Source organism: Manis pentadactyla, chromosome 3, assembly GCF_030020395.1.
Source record: "Manis pentadactyla isolate mManPen7 chromosome 3, mManPen7.hap1, whole genome shotgun sequence".
Taxonomy (NCBI): domain Eukaryota; kingdom Metazoa; phylum Chordata; class Mammalia; order Pholidota; family Manidae; genus Manis; species Manis pentadactyla.
Window position 1 is genome coordinate 81,691,166 of NC_080021.1, and position 18,902 is coordinate 81,710,067.

Here is an 18,902-nt window from a genome sequence, read left to right on the forward strand (position 1 = left end):
CCAAGGGGAAGTGATATTTTGTCCAAAAACCATCAAGGACAGATTTCTCTTCTTTTCATACTAGCTTTTTGATCAGAGGCTTACAAGGCGAAACCCATGCACATCAATGTGCCACCTTGTAAATTTGATCCCTTGTAAATCTGTGACATTTTTCTTTGTTGCAACAATTTTATGTTCTCAATGTACATATATACTGCCTTTGACAGGATCAGAGCCTAGTTCCATGAATCTTCTTTAGCAGCGGTGAAAACTCTGCAATACAGCTTTGAAGTTTAGGATGACAATCAAATGGTCCAACAAAGGGCAGGGAGAAGCTAAAGTAAAAACCTTCACAGATGAGTGGTTTTATTTCACATCAACTATGTGGTCTTAATACTGCCTATTCAATGCTGCCATTGTGCATCATGTGTGTGAGTCAGTGAACTTTAGTGAACAAGGATCATAAAGTATTTTGTCACTTCAAGGTCATCTGTGGCTAAGCTGTAATCTCTACAGTTCTGAGAAAATTAAGAGCTCCCTGTCAACCTTATCATTTGCATTGGGGATCTGTGTAGATGTTGAATGCTTATATTTTCCTGCTGCTCTCTTCATTTGTAGTGCTTAAAACACAATGCTTTAGATGCACAGTAATTTAGTTTTGCAGTTTGATTGATTTGTGGGTTCCTTAATTTTATGGTTTTTGCTTTCCGCAAAAGAAGAAAAAAAAAAAGAATCTGAGCTCAAAGCCAGTACCTTCTACCCGAAGTACATTTTTTTCCATGGTCATTTTTTTCTGATTAGTACCCATGATTTTACTTTGTGGTTATTCTATTTGATGTGATAAATGGGTTATGACCAAAATAAGGGCCAAAATAATTGTGACAATTTGAAAAGATTCTCACCAGGGGGTAGGGGGGACCACAAACATCCTAGCATTGTAATGATATGATGCAGAGAGATTGAGAAACAGATGTAATACGGATGCACTGATGATCAGTTTTACTTCTAAGTTAAAGTTGTTCATTTTAAAGGTTCCCACAGTGCTTGTTTACTTTTCAATCAGGTGATCATCTTTTAGAAGAAAGCATTTCACAGAAGTAAAATACCACTGCAGCTAATATTCAGTTTAAAACATACTTTTTTGCCATCAAAAACATATTATGGCATCTTCTTGGGAGTTTTGTTCTTTATCCACCTGAAGTATGATTGCTGCCCTTCTCCGCAAATGTGTCAGACATTAGCAAGATTCTGTGGCAGACCTCCAGTTAACGAGCTTCATTCAAAATAAAAACTGATAAGGCATCCATACGCTCTCTGGAGAGTGCTTTCCAGACTCTCGGTGTTTCTGTCCATCACTTACAAAGACTGACTTGAGTTTTTCCCCACAAGGCCTAGCAGAGGGCACTGCCTCAATTTTCAATATTAACAATACTAATAACACTAACAGTAAAATTATAGCAGCTGATATTATTGGATGCTCGCTCTGTTCTTTGCCTCTTTAAGCATTTACCTGGATTTTCTCACTTAATCCTCACGACAGCACCCTGGCACAAACGAGGAAATGAAAAAGCACCAGTGGCTGCTGGGGGCAAGCCATGTGCCGCAGACATGGTTAGGCCTCCCCTCCCAGGCAGGGGCCCTTCTTGTGACTCATGCCCTTTAGCTGACCACAGAGCCTCTGTAGTTATACCACTCCAAAAGGTGAACATGGTAAGACAAAGGAGGGACATTTTCATACTCATCTCTCCAGCCAGAATTATATTTGAAGCAAAGCAGAATTAAACAATTTCTATTAAAAAAATAATAATCCCGATGAAGATACTCACATTCTGGATCGTTAACTGAGCAGTTTCAGGTTATAAAGCATCTGCTTGCACTTGTTTCCAGATGGGGTGTAAGCCTCTCCCTAGTCCACAATTTCTGCCTAACCTGTCTCCTGATCACTTGGTCCTTTCTCACACTCAGTCCTGCTGGTGGTCATGAGCCCCAGCTGGACAGCAGCCACACAGTACACTTCATCTACCTAAGAGGTGTTGCCCAGGTCTGGCTTTTTGGCTCAGCCCCTCCTCTCAGGATTCAGCATCAAAACTTTATAATCTGGTGTGCTATAATTCACAGCATGAACAAAGGTCAAATATGTGGGTGATTTATCACCACTGTGCTTCCATCAGAACATATGCCTGATGGTCGTTGACATACTAGAGTTTAGAGAAAGAATGTAATCTTAGGTAACTTCTAAACAATAATGCCATATGCATTCTCACACAAATAAAAATCCTACCAACCACCATTATTGATGGTGACCCTGAAAAGCCAAAATGCAGATCTCTCTCCTCCCTGTGTGGTCAGTGGTTTATAGGGAATGTGTGAAATGATCTCTCCATGTCAGAGTAGTCTGTTACCATGGAAACACACTTACTGTTTCTCAGCCCTTCAGGCTAGTTCCAGGAGCATTGATACTAGTGTTAAAAAAATAAACCTAATAGCTGGCTTTTCAGTAGTTATAATTATTGAAAGAAAAGCATGCATTTCAAATTACAATAGAGTCTTCTCATCTGGAAAGTATCACATTTCCTATTATTCATATACTTGATTGCATACTGGAACAACAGCTGGTAGACTTCTGTTCTCTTGATGCCACCTGAGCCTGTTTGTTCTGCATGATAGTTAGGGGTGTGGCATTAGATTCATCTACAAGAACCTGATTTTATTTGATCACAATTTTGTGTTGATGTACTTACCTTTGTCTTTTAAATCACAACTTCCTTGTGGAGAGATGCTCTATTTATCAAGCCTACTTGTCTCAGAAAAGACAGGTTGAATCATTTTTCCCCCACATATTTTGTGTGCAGTGTTTATATTCCTGCTAACTTACTAGTTTAAAACTGGAAATAACATATGTGTACAGAAATATTCAAGGTTATATAGTAACTGTGATATGCTTAAAATTTTTAATGTAGTTTTTAAAAATGAATACTTAATAAGTTTTAAAAATTAAACTTAATTTTATTAAATAAATACAGGTAATTTTCAGTATTTAAATATGCTTTTGAAACTCTGAGGAAACTAAGTCTGTTTATTCATTCTGTTTGTTGGGTTCTTGCTTTATTCGTAATTCAGTTCTGATCTTCCTTCTATCTGTCCCTCAGGATAGATTCACGCTCTCATACACCACATAGATTTGCAGACATTTACTGTTATTTTCCGTACATGTAGTTAAGATGTTTAAATGTATGTAGATATGAATGCTATATATGTATAATATGCATATATATTATATATGTAGATACATGCACACACATATCCAACAATATTGTCATTTTCCTTCAGAGTAAACATCACCTATTTCTTATATATTTTCTTACTATAATATTTCTTAATATGTGTCTTCTGTTCTATCATGAAGCATGTGGTATTGCATGGAGGTGGGCCTTTGAAGGCTGTGTGTGCCTTTGAAGGCTATGTGTTTTATATGCTTCACTTTCATTTTTAAAAATTTCATTGATTTTTGCCCATATCTCTTCATTCTCTTTCCTACTACCTTACTGCTAAGCATTCAGAAACATCACCCTTTAAGAACAAATGTTGTGCATCTGTGCTTTCTGCTTCCCAGAGTGTTCTGTCAGTACTATCTAGCTCAGCTTTTCTTGCCCCAATCCCTGTCTCTTGTCCCTTTCTTTTCTCTTGTAACTTAAATTCTAGGAAAGTTTTGGGATTCAAGGGTTATAAACTGTTCTAGTTCTATGTGATGTCCAGTACATACACATTCATACACTATAAATACTGCAGTGGCACTTCTTAACTTTTAATGTGGTCCTTCCTCTTATACTCTGAAAACAACAGTCATTCATTCAATCTTAAGTACTTGCAAGTATTCCCATTAAGATACGTTCTGAAGATGGGTGGGCTCCTCCAAAGAGAGGAACATACAGGTCCCTATAGTTTGGTCCTGTTCTCAATTGCATACATTTCACCTATTAGATTCACTTGCTAGGGCTGCCTTCACAAAGTACTATAAACTGAGTGGTTTAAAGAACAGAAATGTATTGCCTCACCAATCTGGAAGCTGGAAGTCTAGATCAAGATGTTGGGGTTCATTCCTTGTTCCACGCTCTCTCCCAGCTTCTGGTGGTCGACAACCATCTTTGGCGCACCTTGGCTAGTAGGCACATCCCTGATCTCTGTCTTCATCCTCATGTGGGGTTCTCCGTGTAATGTTTCTGCCCACAAGTCCCCTTTTCACAAGGACACCAGTTACTGGGTGAGGGCCCACCCTACTCCAACATCACCTCATCTGAACTAATTACATCTGTAACAATCTGTTTCCAAAGGAGTTACTGGGGAGTAGGACTTCAACATATGAATAGAGGGACACAGTCCAACCCAAAACGCATACCATTACAGTAAACTTGATTTATAGCCTAAGTCTGTTCAGTAATTTTATTATGACAAGTAGATCTTGTGTTTGGATCACAATACAAATCATACATAATTGGTGTAGATGCATTTAATAAATGAAGCCTTGAGCATTTATGCCTTGGCCAGCTCCATGAAGCACTCTGATTGTTCATGTACTTGGAGGGTCCATTTATTCCTAATCACACAAGCTAACCCCATTTAGAGGATAAATTGTGTCTAAACTTAGGTCAGCATTTGTGACTCCCACTGGCAATGAAAGCTCTAAACGTGTTTCTAAACTTCATCAGATGATAATTTCATTTCAATTCAAAAATAGCCATGACTGTAATGAGCATTTAGTTAGAAAAAACCACAGTGTATTATTAATTAGAGCTGTATTGATTTCCAGTCTAAATAAACTGACTTCTTCCAAAAGTCAATGTTTTCCATGGTTCAAGAATTAATTTCTTGAAGGTGCTCTACTACACTGTAATTTAAACATAGTGGATGTAAGTCATCAGCCAGTAGGACAGCCAGGTTTCGAATGGCACATGGCAGCTGTTGGCTCACCACCATTGTTTGTACCTGTTAGTACCCATTTCCTTGAAGCTACAAGTCTGTGCCCTCCAGCCATGAGGCAGTAGTGTCTTTGCCACAGTCCCAGGATATGTACTTCTTTTATTCCCAAGAGGAGACACTAGAGCTGGAGCGGAGCATTTGCCAGTTTGTGTTTTTTCTGTTAAAATGATGCTCAGGTCCTGCATGTAAAACTCAGAAGAAAATCTTCAGTATGGATGCTGCTTTTAGTTACTTTCTAGACCATCACATCTTACTTTTCCTTTCATCCAGCAATTCTAAATTATTCACCTTCACTTTTCAAGAATGTTTGCATTAAGGCAGAGCCAGGATGTTGAGAGACCCAGATTGCAAATAACTTTGCCACTGCTTCAGTGGAATTCTGCAAGTCAGCCTGTCTCAGTTACAGAAAGAGGAGTTCTGATTGACAGAACTTGGAAAATATGACACAGACCAACAAATGGATATTCCCACAAATCAATTTACACCTGCTTCAGAGTGAAAATTTGGGAAGTTATCTATTGACAACGTGCCAGTTCCTTATTGTGTAATTTGATTTTAATGCTACAGATTTACCATAATTACATAATTTGATCTTCAGTAAAGTTACATTTCCCTCATGTCTGACTTCTGCTTCAGATTATACCTAAATTAACTGATTAAGAATATTTTTTAAATGTGGCAAATGATTTTGAACCAGAATACATGATTCCTAATTATGGAAAAGAATTTATTTGGGCAAGTATTATCATAAAGCTAATTAATTACAGTTGTTGCACAAACGAGTTGATTTCCGCAAAGGTCGTAGCAATGCATCTCACTCGCAGCAGCTGAGTTGGGACTGTCCGAACCTCCTTCTCGGTATCCCCCCATAAGCCTCCTGGTGCTGTCTCTTACACCTGCACCTCCACGCAGTCTCTGCTTTGCCTGTTCTCATTTCACACATGTTTTCAGTGGGGGTGTCTCCACTTCCCTGATTTCCCGCTTCCCCCTTCTTCCTGTGGGATCTGCACATTCTCCTCGTGCATCAGCCATTCCATGAACCAAGGTGGACATTGATTACTCAGGCTGGAAACTTCAGAGCCATTAGGTTGAAGAAAAGAGCAACATTATCAGATTGATGCTTTAGAAAAGTCAGTTACCATCGTTACCTGTGTGATACTATATAGTGCATGCCTATCATAAAAAGGCCTACTGAACTAGGCAATTCTAAAAGGCAATAAAGGGGGTCTTATACCTTAATTTTAAAAATTTCTTACTCTGTGTAGGGCAAGTTTCAGTTCTCAAAAATAAACGTTCTAAGGGAGTAGAGAGGTTTATATAGTTGACTCAATTAATGCACTATATAAAGTATGGCATGTATTTCTATAAGAAGATACCACGTTACCTCCCAGACATATCCCTCAATCTTGATAACAAACTGTACAAGTGCAATACCCCATTTTCCCATCATTGTCACTAGTTTGACCCCTTCCAGGAGATGTAAAGGTACAAAGATGAGTAATAATGGTTTTATGTTTCCAGCACATCCTGTTTTCCTTACTTGGTACTCCATAGGATGTACATGAATATGAATAAATCGGGTGAACCTCTTGTCTTTTGAATTCCACTCTGGCAACATCACCTCTAGAAAGCCTCCCCATGCCTGCCTCTCCCAATCCCATGCTGCTCCTGTAGGGCCCTTCCTTGAAGTCCCCCTCGTGTTCTCTTCATATTTGTCATGGACTGTGTATCACACTCTAATATAATGCATAGCTGGAGCAGTTTGTTAGATGCTGGGACTGTCATTTTTTGACTGACCACCTAGCTTTGAGCTTAGCCTACTTGGTATGTATTTGCAAAATGAACAAATGAAGGGCAAAGATGGAGATGTCTTGAATCTACGTCTGGCTCCTTATCCTTTGTTTCTTGGCATCCTGTATTTCCTGCTTTGAGGGTTCCCAAAACTAGTCTCTCAAGGTTTACCTGTCAGTACATGAAACACATTGATTTGGATGAGATGTCTCTTGGAAGTGCTTTCTGGCATCATGTGGTTAAAAAGGGACACTGTAATTCCATCTGTTCTTCTCCAAGACTTGCAGTGAAGACTTCCCAACCTGGTGTGTGTGCAGCGGGTTCTAAGGGAGTCTAATAAAAAAGAGTACAGAACACCTGAGAGCAGGCTGGGTCCCAAGGGAAAATCAAAAGTTGTCCATGGAAATGAAATGTAAATGTATCTTTTTATTTACCGAACTTGTTTCTACTCACCCTGTGTACATGGGAGAAGGAGATCGCAGGATAGAATAAAACTAGATTAAAAGAGAATGATTGTGGACTTGGTTATAACATATAAAATTCATGGTAATTGTTAAAAATCGAACTGCATTAACTTGCTGGCAGCCTTCATGATGTAAGATGATATTAAACTGCTTTGGAAGTAATTACTCCCCACAGTTTTTCTACTGATATTCTTTATTTTTATGTGATAGTTATGTATTTTCAAAAACCATCATATTTGATTGCCTTCTTCACTTTAAATATTTGAAATTGTGTTTTTACATATAAATACATCCAATCAAAATAAAATTACATTGTATGAAGTAATATTCCAAATAAGTTATCCGATGACATGGCTCAGTGATTTCTTGAAGGATGGAAAACAGTTTCTTAATAAGAAACACCAAGGCTCCTCTTCTGGGGATACATGTTGAATTTTAACTGAGTAACTTACATCAGCCACATCATATTATTAACACGTATTAGGCAGTGGATTTTAATGCCAGCAGTTCTTTGCAGAAAAAGATGTCTGTCTTTTCCTTGCCTTTCCTGAGAGATGAGAGCTTTCTCAGATGGGTAACCATCAACTATGCAACCAGGAGCTGTAACTAGCTGCAGAAGTAGGTGCTCAGGGCTGGATACATTGTCTTATATATGGAGGAGGGCAAAATTTCAGACTTTCACGTTTTCCTAAAATTGCCTCAGGCTCCATGTTACCTCTGGTTGGAGAACAAGTTCTGGAGTTGGATGCACCTGGGTTTCATCACAGCTCTACCACCTAATATAGGGGCGTGATCTTAGTGAGCTAGTTAACTTCTATAAGCTTCTGTTTCCTCAGGGTTGTATGCATTAAGTGTGACAATGAACAGAAAGTACTTAGTATCCAGTGTTATTTTGTTGTTATTTTGATAGCCAATTTTTAGTGCATTAAAAAATATAGTGGAGTGAGTTTTCAGAATGCCTCATTTTTCCCATAATTAGATGTCATGTTCCACTCTGCATGTGTATGCGAAGCCTGGGAATTTGGTTGTTGTCCCAGCATAAACCAATGGAAAATACTCTGTTGTAGCTCATGGAGCTAGAACAAAACTGTGTGTTAGATTTGAATTCTGCCCAGTCATTTCTCTTTGCTTTACATGGTTCCAGGCTGCATGAATTTCATACACATCTTAGTTAAATAAAATCAGTTGCCCAAACCACAATTCAATTTCAGTTACCTTAGTATATAACTAATTGCAGAAAAGTACAAACTTCATAGCTAGCTCTTCCCTCCTCAGATCACTCCATAAACAGCAAGCACTCATCACGTTCGGTGACCACTCATATCCAAAGCCTCTCCGTGATAGGTCACCATACATCTGAATTCAGTTCACTCAACAATGGGAGAGCAAGAACTTGGGTTGTCTCCTTGTTTCACAGTGATAACTCATGACAGTTTATAAAAATATATACTTAGAAAGGGAACTGAACAACCATAATAGAAGGCAGCAGAGCGATGAAAAGTGATGGTGCAGGAAGTGAAATTCGAACTGAAGGTCTGTAGAAGTAGCTCACTGTGGGATTGTTGACACTGCCATCATTAGAGAGACTCTAGATACGCAGACAGGAGCTGAGTGAAAGAGCTTAAATGAGGGAAGTGGTTGTAGGAAAAAGGATGACAATGTCCCAGAGCAAGTGATGCCATCAAAAACTTCACATTAAGGAATACTCAGAGATGTCAGAATTGAAAGCACAAAGGATTACATTTTGGAAGCTGATCCAAACTCAGGAATGTAACAGTTCACAAAGACATAGGTATGCTTTCCACATTCATGTTGCTGTAGGATGCGGTACAGAAGACAAGCATCATTGACCATTCAAACTACTCTTGATAAGTTTTTACAAAGAAATTAAAAATTCTCAGTGTGCTTATGGTTGTCAATTACAGTGTGTTAAGTTATAGTTTGTTTCCCTATACATTTAGAACTGACAATAAGAGAATTTTAAAGTTTGGACAAAAAATCTTTTAAAGGTCACAGAACCTTCATAATTTTTGCCATTGGTCATTAAGTACCTGTTGTGTTGTTTCAGCTTATATGGTTCATTTTACAGGCAGAACCTTGCAAAGCAAGAACCACCTGTAGTCAGAAACAGTCAAACCTGTTGCCATTTGGATTTTCTATTACTGAGAATTTATTTCACACACCTTCTGTAATATCGTCAGTGTTTTCAAGAACTTTCCTAGCCTTTAAAGGCAATTCATGTAGTAACAGATGCTTTATTGATTGGAGAACTTCTCTGACTTTCTAATACTTATCACTTTTAATTTTCAAAATATCCAAAAACTGAATATTCAGAGACTCATACTTTTGTGGTACTTTTAGCGAAAAATTTTTGCACGATAAAAATTTTTTTGTTTTCACTATAAAAGAAGGCCTTGCTGATTTGCTCCATAAGGTAAACAGCCGGGTCACTGCATATACATAACAAGTTTTAGTGACGGTTCTATAGTGATTGCTAGGTTTACCATTCATATTTGCAGTCTTTTGTGGGGTGAGAAATCTAGTCTTGTTTGCTAGTTTAAGTCAACACATGGTGGGGCTTCACTGGGCATTTTGTTGTATGCATGCAGAATGTTTTGATTTTAAAACATCTAAAAGAATTTAAACTGTCTTGTATCATTCAACCTTATAACGAACACCTATAATATAAAACCTCCAAATTGGTTGGTTTTGAAAGATGTTAGTATACTGAATAATGATAAGAGCCTCTGGGTTATTTTTACTGCATCAGACCCTGTGCTATGGTCTGTGTAAGAGAAAGAAACCTTGATTACAGTTTTGGAGACTGTCCCCACTATGCCACCAGCAGGCTCATAGCGATGTGCAGTTCCCTACAGGGCCTCACACTGAAACGTGCTTGGTCACATACAGGAAGGAAAAGCCTGCGTGGGGAATGGTCATACTTTCAAAGATGGGTTTAATCCTGGTCAGGGAGTGAAGCTGATTGTAACATAGCTGAGAGGAGTTCTGAGAGTGGGAAGGTTCACTTTCTGCATTGCCTCTTCTGACTTTTTACTAAAATGGCCTCCTTAGCAGGTAGTGTGGAGACCAGTTAATTTTTGTTCTTTTCAGGATCTGCCCTCTATGTATGTGAATTTGCATCTGGTTTTTATGTACCTTATCATTTTCATCTGCTTATAGAGAAAAAGGTTTTTACTCTAAAATATTTTTTGCCTGAACCTGAGATGAGGTTTCCATGAGGAGCAGCAAGAAGATGCAGGGATAGTAAAGAAAGGGCCAGAAATGGTGATTTTGAAGATCCTTCGCTAATGCTCAGATTGTGGTTTTTGGGGTTTTTTGTTTGTTTTTGTTTGTTTACTTATATCCATAAACAAGGGCAATTTCAGGAATAGAAAAATGAAGAATATACAAACGTGAACCAGTGCTGAGGCGGGCAAGACCTTCAAACTCATTGGAAGCCCACGGAGGGCAGCCCTGAAGGTACTTCCTGATGGGCCTTCATGGGATTCCATCTAAAAACCACATGAAGCCTCGCCAAGGCTTGAATCCCCTGTGAGGCTTTCTGGCACACTCAGAAAATGAATTTGCCGCTAGTCCCAGTTGGCTGCCTGGCCAGTGGTACCCCCTGCCCAGGGGCTCAGGCTTCCTGGAACCTCCAAGCACTGGCTGCCCCAGGCTGCCCTCCAGGCCCCAGCTCCTGCTCCCCCTCCCCTCCTCCTGCTGCAGTGAGGCCCACCCTCCCCCTGGCTCAGACGCCCTTCTGCTGGGAGTGCCTGCCCCTTCTCCCACTTTGCCACTCTGCAAGTGGCTGTGAAAATGTTGAAGAATTCCTCTCCACTCTTCCGAAAACATCATTACTTCACCTGCCTTCCAGAACTAATTTATTCTTAACCACCATGATACCTCTTGTTTTTTGGGTGCCTATTAATGCAACAAAGGCACTTGACATGCACAGTCTCAATCCACCCAGTGACCCTGTTCACCTACATTACAGACTTGAATAGGTGAGGAGACAACTACCTTGCTCAGGATATACCTTGTTTAATTTCATAAACAATAAAATTTGGAGAATCTGTTACATTTGAAAACAATTTATAGATTAGGTTTTCTTTCATCACAAAAGTGTCCAAGTAACCAGCATTTCTTAATAGTGGCATTTAGATCGAAACCCTTGTCCTCTTTGATAGCACAGCATGCATTGCATGATTACTGTCTTCTTGATTCCTTCTGATCTTCCCCACTCAACTGTAAAATCCTTCGTCTTACCAGCTTGCCACTCCACCTCTGCCTTCAGCATCCAGCCCCATGCTTGGCCCACAGCCCTTGTTCCATAAATAAAGTTCGTTGGCAGACCAGAAGAGTTGCTGAATGGACGTTTGAATAGATTCCCGAGCAGCTAGAGTAAGAATAGAGACTAAAATCCAGTTTTACAAAATTAACATACTATTTGCAGGGATATTTTTCTGCTATACAAGTTTGGTCATGGTGAGAGTCTTTGTAAATAGAACTCTTAAAGACCCCAGCGCTAAATTTACTTATTGGTCTCAAACAAAGGCACAATAGCTTTTTCTATTAAGGACGTTGAAAAATAATGATTTCGTTTTCTACACTCCCAATCCTGGGTAGCTCTTTCCTGGTTACTGGCCAGGCAGGATATGTGGGCAGTTTGGTAAGAAGGCTGGCTGGTGTCCAGAGAGGTTTATGCGCCTCCCCAGCTGTGTGCACCACTGCCACCGCTAAAGGACAGACAGAAAACGAGGTCATCAATCCTGGACAGTGACAAGGTGCCTGGGACACTCACAGGGAGTCTAGAGGGCCACCAGGCATTCCCTCAGACAACAGAAAGGCAGAAGGCTGTGGAATTGCCAAAGTGGCTATTTGAGCCAGTGCAGACCAGCCTGCCCTGGGCTAAGTCACACCCCACAGCCCACCAGTCATTAATCTGCCCTTCAGGGCAAGTAATTTATTATGGGAGTGAAACAGGCTTGGAGAAAAACAATCTGCTGTAATTTACTCAATTTTCTTAGTTGAAAGCTATAGTGAGTGGCTCAGAGATGGGGCCATATTGAAAATTTGGAACATTGTGCCTTTGTTTACTCTAATGCTGCTTCTCTTCCATTACTATAAACCAGACAGTGTAGAGGAATAGAATTCCCTGAGACATTAAGATATGGGGCCCCATGAGGGTCTGAAGCTTCCGTCCAAAAGAATTATCTGTGATTTGGGGCTGGCAGGAATTAAACTTGCTATCTACTTAATATCCATTTTCTATATTTGGACTATTTAGAATTATTTAAGAAACTCTTTGAGGCAGATGATTACCATTCTCATTTGTTTCAAGGAGGAATGTACTTATTAGCCTAATTTTCCCCAAACCAGAAAGTACTACTAAATGCTATGATTAGAAATGGGAAAAAGAAATCTCTGTTTATTTATTTATGAAATTTACTTATGACATCATAATGCATTTTTATTTGTAGAGGGGAAAAAGGAACTGGTTGACACAATTAAAATTTAAATTTTTTCTTTAGAGAATCAATGACTCATAAAGTGGCTCAAGATGATCAGAGTTAGACATGTTACAGATTTTTATGTATAATGAAAATTTAATTCTGTTTTAAATGAAAATAACAGTATTTCAAGTACATTTAACCTAGTAGCATTATTTTTCTTACCATTTCCTTCTTTACCATAAATCAGAGTCCCTGGCCAAGGATTTTTTTATTCTGGAAAAATTATTTCATATCTTGGTTTGGGCTGTATTATTGGTCAAATATTATACTTCCTTTTTTATTTCAAATGTAGAGCAACAGGGGGTAGAAAACCAGACTAAAACAACCTTGGGATTTTTGTGGGGGATTTTTTTCTGTTTTTGAGAAAATTTCAATAGAAAGTCAATTTTATATTAGGCTTTTGAATGTACAACTGGAACAATACTGTAAAATTGTGCCAAATACTTTATGGAGAAGGCGAAACATGGTGGTGATTATTCCTCAGATAAAATTTTAGTCTTTAAATAAGCTATAAAAGATGCTATAGGATAATAGATTCCAAATTATATAGGCCACATATAAAATCTTATGTTATTTTGGAGCTTCAGTTTTCTAAAGATAGCATTATTTCTAATTCTGTATAACTGGTTGGATTGGATATTGTTACTTGATTATAGCAATTCATAAATTTTATGTTAGGAAAAATACTAGACTTTTAAATAGTGTGACCCTATCTTTATAAAATAATTTTATGTTTTGTGTATGTATTTACAATTCTGTGTATCTCTTTTTGCAAACATAAAGCAACACTCTAAATAAACAGGTTCATTTTGTACCAGACCAGCCCTCATCCACCTGTAAGTTTAAGAAATAAGTGTGTGCTCAGCAAATGGCTCTTTCAATATAATGACGTGAAAATATGCTCACTACAAAATTGTCCATTCAGTCCCTTACTGGCTTATATTTAATGTGAATTTTTAAAACTGTGTTATCTGGTTTTTGAACATTGGAGATTAGAAGCAGAAATTGTGAAGGGGGTGGGAGACTCCTGGGGCACAAGAATAATGACAAGATAGTTAATAACCAACAGCCTGGTTCCATGTGGAACACAAGAAATTTAAAAAGTAGACATCTACAGACATCGTTTATGTGTGCTGCAGGCATGTAATAACCATGAATTATCAAGCTCAGATATGCATATATAAACTACTTTTACAAGGTACCATCACAAAATCTTATTTTAACAAACTGTTTTAATCCTTAAATAAGGATGAGTGAGTTAGTGAAAGGACATAAGCTTCTACTTTGTATGCCTCTCCAAGTGTGCATAAGGCCCTCATCCTCTGACAGTAGGAAGTAATTGAGGGATTAATGCTGTATTCTCTCAGCCAGTCACTGAGCATCAAGTTCCTGCCTGGCATTGTGCAAGGCACTTTCAGTATCTTATGTAGCTGAGATGAGTGAAACAAATTCCCCCATGGAAATCTGGTTAAAGCATAAGGCAATTGGTAAAAGGTATAATTCCATTTGGGGTTGTTTTTAGTATGATTTAAAATTATATCCATATTAAAATTTTTAATTGCTATCTTCACATTGACAGCCTGCTTAATAATTTTTGCAAGTAAATTCTAACTCATTTTTGCTTGGAAGTTCATGAATAAACATCTCCATGTATAAAGTTAGACTTCCAAAGTCTGAGTATCAAAATCTGTATGTTGAGCTTTTGTGAGTAGCATTAGTAACAACACCTAGTCATCCTAAACCTCACCTGGTTGTGGTTTCACCTTTGCACAGCTCAGCGGCCCAGCAGGCCTGGTAGGTAGGTTCGTGGCCCCTCCTCTTAAGTGACACAACCCTGGCCTGACCCTGCCTCATTCCAGATGAGTGCTGATTCCAGTTAAACCTGGAAACCATTTCTAGCAATGTGTTCTCAAGAACATTCCCATGGGAAATATCTGGCTTTATGGTTGTAAGGGATCTTTTAAAGTTTCCTGCTAAAAAAGGAAACAGATCTCTGACTGGGGGTGTATCATGAGTAAAGAAGGGTCCTCTGAGTTCGGACCCTCGTTCTTCAACAGCATTTCATAGGTACCCACATCTGCAATTACTTTGGATTCATGTCTTGGCTAAAATTTAGTAGACAAAGAAAGAAGATAAATGTTAGAGGAGAATATAAGTGATGTCTCCATCATTTTTTAAAAGGCTCATGTTCACAAGCCACTGGCCCCTTTATTTGGGTGTTCTATGTTTTAAAGTAACTCACATCCTGCCCTGCCATTAATGTCATCTGCAAACTTAGTAAGTTTGCTCTAGCCTGCCCACTGGGTCTTTAATGAGCACATCCTGTCCCTTAAGGGAAAAACTCACTAATAACTCACAGGCTAATATTTTTACAGGGAGACACTTTTTTCCCACATTACTGCTACGATGTGAAATAGATTCAAAAGTCCTCATAGATCCTGACTTGTCCCTTTTCCATGACAAGAGGTTATGTGTAACACCCAAAAAGAGATATTGGCATTCTCTCCAAGTGTGTTCTTCCGCGGGCCCTGTGGCCTCCATCATCACAGCCAGTAACACACTGGCCTCAGGGCTTTATGTTGCTGATAATGAGGCTCCAAGTTCAAGTCTCTTGAACCACAGGCATAGGTCATGTGACTTAACCTCTGGACTTAAACTCCAAAGGTAATCCTTCTTAGCTGGGGAGGTTTTAGAGGCATTTGCTGGCCCTGAGGTGAAAGACAGACCCAGTAGGGGAGGTAGTCTGTGTTCAGTTAATGAGGGTTAACTCTCAGTAAGGCGTAACAGCCAGGTGCTGTTCTACATGTTTTGCTTGTGCTGCTATATTTAATCCTGATTTAGTGATCCTTGGAGATGGATGGTATTTTATGTCTTTTTATGGATGAGAAGAGAGAGACACAGAACTGCAGCATCTTGCTGAAGGACATTTACTTGTCAAGAGGTGTCTCTCCCGACTTGGTGCCGTGCTGTCCTCTGACCAGAGGGAGCATGAAGACGGCTTTCTTGGGTAGCTGAGTGCTCTGGGGTTCCCTTTTCTTCAGTGGAAAGTTTGTTGCTGTTTAATTTGTAGTTGGGTTGCTGTAAATTCTGGGACAATCCACCTTCCTCAGAATCTGTGACTCATCTTGACTAAAGCTATTTTTGAAAAGATTCCATCGCTTGCCTACTTGTGCCTACCCCACACTGCTCCCCTGCCCCCAGCGGCCCCTTGCCAGCCAGTTTCTAAAAGCTACTTTTCCTGGCTTATTTTCCACTTACTTTAGAACTATGAAAAGGAATTCCCCTTGCATGTACTTGGTGTAACTATAGAATGCTGTTAATACAGTGTCTTTACCAGACAGTAAATTCTACACACACACACACACTGAAGGCTGAGCTACGGTCCTGTAGGAGTCTGTTGGAGTCTCTTGGGACTTTTCACCTGCCTCCTACCCTTACTTTACAGATGTCACTACTGGGCACAGATTGCTGATAATCCAGTGTGCTTTATGCAGATGGAGAAATGCATTATGCTGAGTACAATTTAGAAAGGGGAAAAACCTTTTATTCTTGATAAAAAGTAACATTAGCAGAAGCAGAATAACATAGTGAGTTCCAAGAGAGTAAGTTACATAGTGAATAAGGCTCATTCACTTACTCAGTGACTTTCTATAGACTCTTATGTGCCAGGACTCTCTGGGCTATGCAGACACACAGAACAAAGCAGACCAAAACTTCTCCAGTGGGACTTAAACCAGCACAGGAGACGACGGGTGGTAAATAAATACATCTGGAATTGTCCTGTGGGCTACACCTTAACATATATCCCCAAAATGGCTGGTTCTCACCACCCCACTACTGCCACCAAGGTCCAACCCCCCAGGATCATTGCGGTAGCCTGCCTTGCTCTCACTTGCATTCTGCCCTCATAGCCTGTTCTCAGCAGAGCATCCGAGAGCCCCCAGCTCAGGAGTCCAAGCCTCACTCCTGGACACACCATGCACCTCACAGTGTCCAATCTACGTGCAGATGGTCATGGTCCATATTGTGGCCACAGTGCCCACATGGTCATGCCTGTGAGCTTGCCCACCACCTTCCCCCATGCCCATCACACATCTGCCCCAGGTGTCTGCTCCTGTCTTTCCCCATCATCACTGAAATCACCCCCTCATCCCCTTTAAAACTTTGCTGAGATGTTCCCTTTTTAGTGAGGGCCTCCCTACCTTGCCCAAAGGTAGGAGGAGCTGACCTAGCTATGGCATGTGCATCTATTCCCACCATGAGATTCAGACCGGATATGTTCTTTAATACTTGTGACAGCTCTGTGGTGCATAAGTTGAAGAAAGTAGCCTGTTCTGAAGGTCTTGGGAACCCTCTATCCCACAGACACTGAAGTTGGTATGCATCATGATAATAAACCCATAGATTATGAATGAATGAACATTTATCCTCTTAGGAAGAGATAAGGAAAAGACAAATAGACTACCTTAGTTGTTCTGGTCCAGAATGTATTCCATTTCAGGCCTGTAATCTTGTATTCCAGAGGCTGAGGATATAACAGACTGTAGAGCATCAGGAGTGGTTTGTTAACCCAAAACCATTTCAAGCTTCTTCTTTATGCAATGCACACAGTAGTTGGAGGCTGCCTCTAAGATCCTAAGCCTAGAAGTTCCCTCAAGACCTAAAGAAAAGCAAGTGAGAAGCCAGAATGAGCATGTCTCAGGATCCCAAGGGATGGCTTGAAGCAAAGAGCCTTTTTTGTGGCAGGTTCATTTTATAGCATTTTTGTACAGCTCTGTCCAGAATCCCTTAAGCAGGAAAAGAAAAAAATAATCAATAGTAGGTAAACCAATTAGGGAACCTAAGTGAAGTAGTTTCTCTGAGTCTGATAAAGCGAAGGCAAGCCATTTGCCATGAGGAGAGTTGCTGTTATTCTGTGTCATGCCTTCTGGATGGCGGCTGGACACAGATACAGGGAAAAAGGGTAGTTTGTTCGAGTTGACTCCCCAGTGGCACAATCTGTGAATGAACAGTCAGGAAGAGAGCCAGAGAACACTTAGGGAAAGTTACAAAGGCCTCATTTTAATATATAAGCACAGAGCCACAAATTTCGGGGAGTCCTTAGCCTCTAGACTCAGTTTCTTCACTGGCCAGACAGTGATAATAAGAGGCGTCTAGCACGGAGCCAGATTGCCTCATTCACACTCCAGCTCCACTTCTTTCTAGCCAAGGTAGAACAAGCATCTTCTTGGACAAATTATTGTGTGCCATAACATCTTGGGGCCTCTGTTTCTTTGTTTGTAAAATGAGGGATAGTAATAGCCCCTACCTGACAAGAGTCCTTATAGGAGTTAAGATGTGAATATTCCTAAAGCACTGAGAACAATCTGATACACAGTCTAAGTTACTTCTAGAATCATTTCTATTATGGAGTATGTGCCTAATGAATATGTATATTAATAAACATAGTCTGTCTTTACAACCAAAAAGTATGTCTGCAAATTCCTTAATCTGCATTAAACTTAGTAAAGACTTAGGTCCCCTGTTCCACTAGAAAACATGAGAATAAATACAGAGAACATTTCAAAAAATTTAAATCAAAAAGTATTGAGCTTTATAAACTCTTAACGCAACACTATGAAATCTTTTGGCCTCCAAAAAGTGAGCAGCAGAAACATGCTAGAGTAAAATCCTTAGATATATGCAAGAGAGAGGTCCTGTGTGCACACGTCATTAACTTTGTCTGTAAAATGTTTAGCCTATTATCATCAATCTCTTTATTAATGATAATGCCACTTCCATAATCCCAGGGGACTTAATTCATTCTGTGCTGTTTCTTTTTCTTCCTTTCTCCACCAACCTGTTTCTGTGACGTCATTTTCCATTCAGTTGACGAATGAGCACATCCTGTCCTGGAAATGCTCATCGCGGCTGGTCAGGGCAGTGCTGGGTGAGAGAACCGAGTCTCAAGAGCCAGAAAGCTGTGGAGACTTACCAGAAAAGGGAAACTAGCCCCTACATCCCAGGGCATGCAGATTTCAGATGATTCCCAGCTTGAAACAGGCTGTCATTCTTTTGAAGCATGTGGGGAGACCAAACATCAGGTCGGGGTGCTGTATCAGAAGATTGGTGGTGGGAAGTGTTGCTAGGTGACTAGCTTGTGTTGAAAGCGTCATTGCTGATGGTTACTTGTAGCCCT

At 39.8% G+C, this 18,902-nt stretch overlaps 1 protein-coding gene across 11 annotated transcripts in view; it reads left to right on the plus strand.

The window, feature by feature from the left end:
* Positions 1-18,902, plus strand: part of FAM110B (family with sequence similarity 110 member B) — a 169,273-nt gene that overhangs the window by 123,381 nt on the left and 26,990 nt on the right. The window lies entirely within an intron of this gene.